This window comes from Canis lupus, chromosome 33 (genome assembly GCF_011100685.1).
Source record: "Canis lupus familiaris isolate Mischka breed German Shepherd chromosome 33, alternate assembly UU_Cfam_GSD_1.0, whole genome shotgun sequence".
In the NCBI taxonomy this organism is placed as follows: Eukaryota; Metazoa; Chordata; class Mammalia; order Carnivora; family Canidae; genus Canis; species Canis lupus.
In genome coordinates this window covers 22,338,923-22,344,922 of record NC_049254.1, presented here as the reverse complement: position 1 = coordinate 22,344,922, position 6,000 = coordinate 22,338,923, and positions in this window count along the sequence as shown.

Here is a 6,000-nt window from a genome sequence, read left to right as displayed (position 1 = left end):
TTTCTGTCTCCCCTCTTAAATCTCCTTAGCTATATCCCCACGCCTCCTATTTCTCAACCTGTCCCCTTTTCCTTTGTCTCTGTCAAGTTTTCTGCTCGGCACATGGAACAAATACATTTGCCTCTGGTCCTCCAGCTAGTCAATTAAGATATCATGTTTTAAGGCTGTGCGTGTGTGTGCGCGCGTGCACGCATGTGTGTTTCCTTTATGACTGGCTATTATTTTTCTTGACACTGCCTTGGCAACTATATTTATTTGGGGGAAAAAAGTGGTATAATTTGCTTTTCTAATTTTCAGAGAGAGCTCTCCTGGTTACATGGGGGTCGGATTTTCAATGTCTGGTGCCAGAAAGCTGAGACTGCACACAGAGCTCTGTGCTAGGCAAGGAAATACTTCATTAGAGTTGTATTCCACGAAGGCACTTTTGCTTCTTAACGCCTGTGATTTTAATTAAAACCTGGAAAGTAAAGAATCCTCTGGTTGTATTAATGCTTTCATTTCCATTAGGACGGTGGAGTTTATAAACACTATCCGGGTTTATAAATTAGTTCTCATGCGAATAATAAGTGCACAATGTCGCATAGAAAGCAAAACTCTGCCGACCCATCTGTTCCTCTCCTACTTTATTCTTCCATTTTTATTTTCCTTTTCAGAAACTCTTGCAAGAGTGATTCTTGATTTCTTTTATCTCTGAATCTTTATCACCCATATCTTTTAGCTATGTTTCATTGGACTGGGTATGCTAAAACCAGACTTTACTCTCGATTGATGGAAGGGGACATTAGTAGTTCATTTGGGTGCAAATCTAAAATAACTAAGTAAACTTTTATTAAACTCACATGGAAAACAAGATTTTTCTATTTCTATAAATCTGATTTCTTAGAACATTTAAGATGTTTATAATAAAAAATTGTGTGTGCATACACACATATTTATCTTTCCAAAGCAACAAGATCCCCAGACACATGTACTTGTTTATATGCAGCGTTTGATTAATGCATTATCATTTTTCTTCATGTATGTCAATAGATATAACCAGATAAACACAGGCTCATAGATAAGGTTGTGGCACAGTACATAGAATTAGTATTATAATAAGTGTCTATGTATACAGAAGTGAATAATAAATTATCAATTTTCATAAAAACTGTCAATCAGAAAAAATGATAGAGGGCTCAAAATGAATGAGGACCTGGACTTCAGTCTCTCAAATCCCTTTTGAATGTGGAGCGATATGCATGATGAATAAATGCAGATGCGTTTAAGGGAGCAAATGTCCTATGTGGAGGAATTCCAACCCTCTGTTGATTAGAGACTGTGATGGCTTCCATTCCATAAATGCTTCGGGAACATTGCTGCTTCCAGAGCTTTGAAGAGTTGATTTTCTGGTTGTAGATACTTTGTGCAGGTATTTTCTGAGAATTCAGCCACAGGTGGGCCGTGCAACTTTTTGACTGAGAATTTTCTGCTGCTGTCTGTCTCATTTGAAGTCACTGGGCAGCACAGAGATGTGACCCCTCTGCTGGTGTCAAAACGTCCGGGCGTCCACATAGAGGACCTGTTCTGCCCACAGGGGCAGAGCTATCTCCTCTGAATAGGTGGTTGTGTGTCCAGCTCATTTTTTTTGCAGGGAGTTAAGGTCCAGGCTCATTTTGTCTGTGTCTCCCAAACATGGGAGTATCTTATGTAGGAGGGCCGTTGGCACTCCCTGTGTATGCCTGGCACAAACAGACAGACAGAACGGAATACTGCTAATAGGCACATCTTTGGTGAAATGTGCCAAAAATGAACATGTTTCCTCATAACAAAATATGCATAGCACAACAAACATATGTATGGCAGTGTGATTGTAAAACTCTACAAATTACCATAATTACAAAGTACCACATTAGTATATACCTTTATTACCAGAAAAATCATGTGGATCGTTTACTCACCATGAATAAACCTTTCAGGGGAACTTGAAAGAAACATGATCTTGTTTCAACATTTTGCCATATTTTCCATTCGGTTTTGTTCCACCAATTCTTCAGTCTCTTCCAAATGTGAGCCATTTGAAAAAAAAAAAAAAAAAAGCAAAGGAATAATACCTTCCATATTGGTATTTGATAGCACCTTACTAGTTGCAGAGTCATTTCTTTCACTTACATTATCTGTTTATCTTTCTTGGTTAGTGAGTGAATAAGCATGTGCATTTGTGTAAACATATGTGAGATATGAGATTGGGTCACTGGATCTAATACCAAGTTTGCAAAGAGTCCCTGGGAGTCCATTAGAGTGTTGTGTGGTTTATATATCTCATTCTTTCATTTGCTTGTTTGAAAAGCACTGCTTTGCGTTTCCTTATTTTCATTTTTTGGAACACAGTGATCTTGGGATGGTTTTTCTACAGTTTCTCACCCAACTGCTTATTCCCGTGTTTGTGAGTTATGGTTTTCCTCACAATAGTACAGAATTTATCCCCAAAGAATGCAAAGCCTTTTATTTATTTATTTATTTATTTATTTATTTATTTATTTATTTATTTATTTATTTTTATTTTTTTTGCAAAGCCTTTTAATTCACATGGTAACAAGACTGTCGGTAGTATAATTATCTGTCTCCAAGGAGCTTCTGGTCAATAGGATTTCTCTTCTCAGACTGGGTTCAGAGCAAGGTAAAAAGAAAAGGGAAAATGGATGCCAAAATGTCATCTTAGAACTGGAATGGCTCTGTTAGCGGTCGTGGCCTTGGACCTGTTTGCCAATATTGAGTCCCTGATTAAAAAGATGAATGTCTGCAGAGCATGGCAGGACTAGGCCCTGATGGCCTGCCCCATGCAGGGAGGCTTATTCATGACTTTCTGCAAAGAAAAGCCAAGGAGGCTTTGGTCTTACTGCATAGGCCTCTTCTCAAAAGGAGAAGAGTGAATTTAACCCAAATTTAACTGTCAAGTAGCCCAGGCCACCTATCCAGGAGCAAGAAGTGAGAGAAGTCAGATGTGTGTGTAGGGAAAATCTCTTGCCTGTGGAATGAGGAACAGAGAAAAGGCATTCCTCTCTCACAATCTATTTACCTAACTGACCAGATAATCACAAACTAATCTGCAAAATTGGGGCCAAGGAAATATGACATGGCCTCACTTAAAAGAAATCTTGGTAAATATTAAACCAGATGTGCTTTACAAAGGATATGTAGTATTTGGATTTTCAGAAGATTGGTTTGGACTGGAATGGAGATGGGCCAGAGATTGATTTTTTTTTTTTTTTTTTGAGTGTGAATAGAATTTTTAGCCTTTATCAAGCCCTCCCTGTGATGAGTGGATGGGACCTAATCATTTAAATACATGATTATCAATGTCATCCAGGCCGTGGCTGGCAGCTATGTGTCCTCTTTGTTAACCTGGTCAGAACCTGAAGACAAGCTCTTCTCTTCTCCAGGGCCTCGATCCTCATAGCCTCCATGTGGTCCCCCAGGATTGAAGGCTGGATGCAGAGAAGAGGGCTGATGGATTCTCATCCAGTCCTCTCCGCTCAGCAAAGGGATGTTATTGAGATATCCTTTCAAGTACTTTAAATAGAAGTGTCTGATGGTAAAATGAAAACAAATGGAGAAGCCGGTGAGACCCACACAGGGGGCTCGGTTTCCTGCTGCCTCCAGCCCCTGTGGGAGAGGCAAGCTGGCACTTCCATCCAGAGGAATGCGTCTCAGTCAGGGGCGGAAGCTGTCAGAATTAGCAGGGAGGAGGAGGTGTTGTTCCCTGATCATTTTCGAAGCTCCCTGGGATTCTCTGATCTTGCTGAATTTGTTTGAGGCCAATATTCAGGCATCTTGAGGAGATGGCTTTTTGACCCCCAAAGGATTTCAAACTCATCAATCAGTCTAATCGAGATATCTCCCTTAGAAGCACTTTTGAGACCCCCACGAACACACCAGCTTCATCCTCGTTGCTTCCTCCGACCGTTCACATTCAAGGAGAAGCTGAAGAGAACACACAGCCTGCTGGTTCCCTTCAGAGGCTGTGCAGTGGCTTGTCTTACATCCTGTAGTTCTTGGTGCCTTGCTCTGTGCAGCCCCACCATGGTTGTCCTCTTTCCCCTTCTTCTTTTCTGCTGCTTCCTCCACATCTCTCAGAAAAAGCGACACTAGAAATTGTCTGGGAGATTCCTTCTTAACATCTCAGATTGGAGAATGGTATCAGGCTCAGAACTTCCCTTCTGTGTTGACCCTCTGCTTACTGGCCCCTAAAAATGGGCTACACCTCTATCACCGAAGGAGATGGAGGTGAGGAGGCCTGTGTTGTATCCAGCCTGCAAAGTGGGAAGCAATGGGAGAAATTATTCTGGTGAGAGAGAGTGTGTGTGTGTGTGTGTGTGTGTGTGTGTGTGTGTGTGTGTGAGAGAGAGAGAGAGAGAGAGAGAGAGAGAGAGAGAGACTAAGTGAAAATTAATGATAGCACCTGTCTCACCAAAGGAACAAAAAATGAACCTTTTATCAGATGAGGCTCAATGATGGGCCAGGGGCGTGTAGGGGGAGGGGCAGATAGTTTTGACCATACACAACAGACACTACACGCTTGGATGCCAGGGTTCTTGTTTAGATGCCTAAAAGCTTAGGAGTGACATTAATAAAAGCAGAAAGGCCCTTATTTCCTGCAGTTTTACCTTTCTCAGTGACTAGTAAATTGCTTGCTATTAAATTGATTAGAAAGGTTAGGAGAATAGAACTCTGGTTTTAAAGATCAGAATGGCATGTCAAGCATGTCATGGTGCCCTGACTCACACATGCAAATCTCAGTCTTCCCTGTCCTCAAATGGTAAAAGAAGAAAATGGTTTGTAAGACAAAGGCTGTGATAAAGATAAAGTGTTACTTTTCCAACTTTTCCAGGGTACTTTTGGAAGCTAAGCAAAATTTTCCACCGTAAGTTCATGAAACTGGTAGAAAATGAAAGAAAAAAACTACTTAAAACTGTTCTTGGATAGTCTTTCCTGAAAAAAAAAAAAAAGATACTAGTTATAAAGTTCTTCTGCATACACTTATCTCATTAAATTTTCACAACCATGTGAAATAAGAACTAATTTATTTTTTTATTTAAAAAAATAAAGATTTTATTTATCTATTCATGAGAGACAGAGAGAGAGAGAGAGAGAGAGAGAGAGAGAGACGCAGAGACACAGGCAGAGGGAGAAGCAGGCTCCATGCAGGGAGCCCGACTGGGGACTCAATCCTGGGACTCCAGGATCACGCCCTGGGCGGAAGGCAGATGCTCAACCGCTGAGCCACCCAGGGATCCCAGAACTAATTTATTTTTAACTTAATCCTTCTGTGCCCTTGCTTCCATATTTGTGAAAGGAGGATAATACTATTCATTTCATAGGCTTGTCATGAAAATGAAGTGAGATCGTGTCACCTGCTGAATATGTGTTTTTGGGTGGTCGAGGAGCAGACACCAAGATCAGATGAGATGTGCCAGCAGTGTCCTGGGGGAACACATGTGAAGGATAGAAGAGGGAACGGAGCAGGTGAAAAGCAGCCTCAGAATGCATTTAAGGCCTGACACAAGGGGATGGATGGGAGGGTTGAGTGGGATGAGCTTCGAATGCACTGCAGTTCTGAGAAAGACTCGCTACAAGCAAGAAGTCACCATCCTAGAGGAGTCTTGCACTAGGGAGAAATAGCCAGATGCCAGGAACCCCGTGGAGTCATTGCTGGTGAAGCATGACCTCAGTGCAAACATCAGTGGATTCAAGAATGTGGCACCTGGAGCCTCCGGTCACCACGGCCTCCCTGCTGCATGTTTTTTTGAAGGGAGACCTTTGTGGCCTGTTGTATGTCCCTGACCCTCACGGCACAGATGTCTGGGATATAGTAAGCACTTGAAATGTCTTAGCTGGTTCTGCTCCCATTTTACAGGTAAGGAGGCTGCGTTCCCCGTGGCAGCGTGTGACTGGGCCAGGATCGCATGCCACAGAGGCAAGACTTAAACCTCTGTTTCTGCCTCTGGGTCTTCTGCTCCGTCA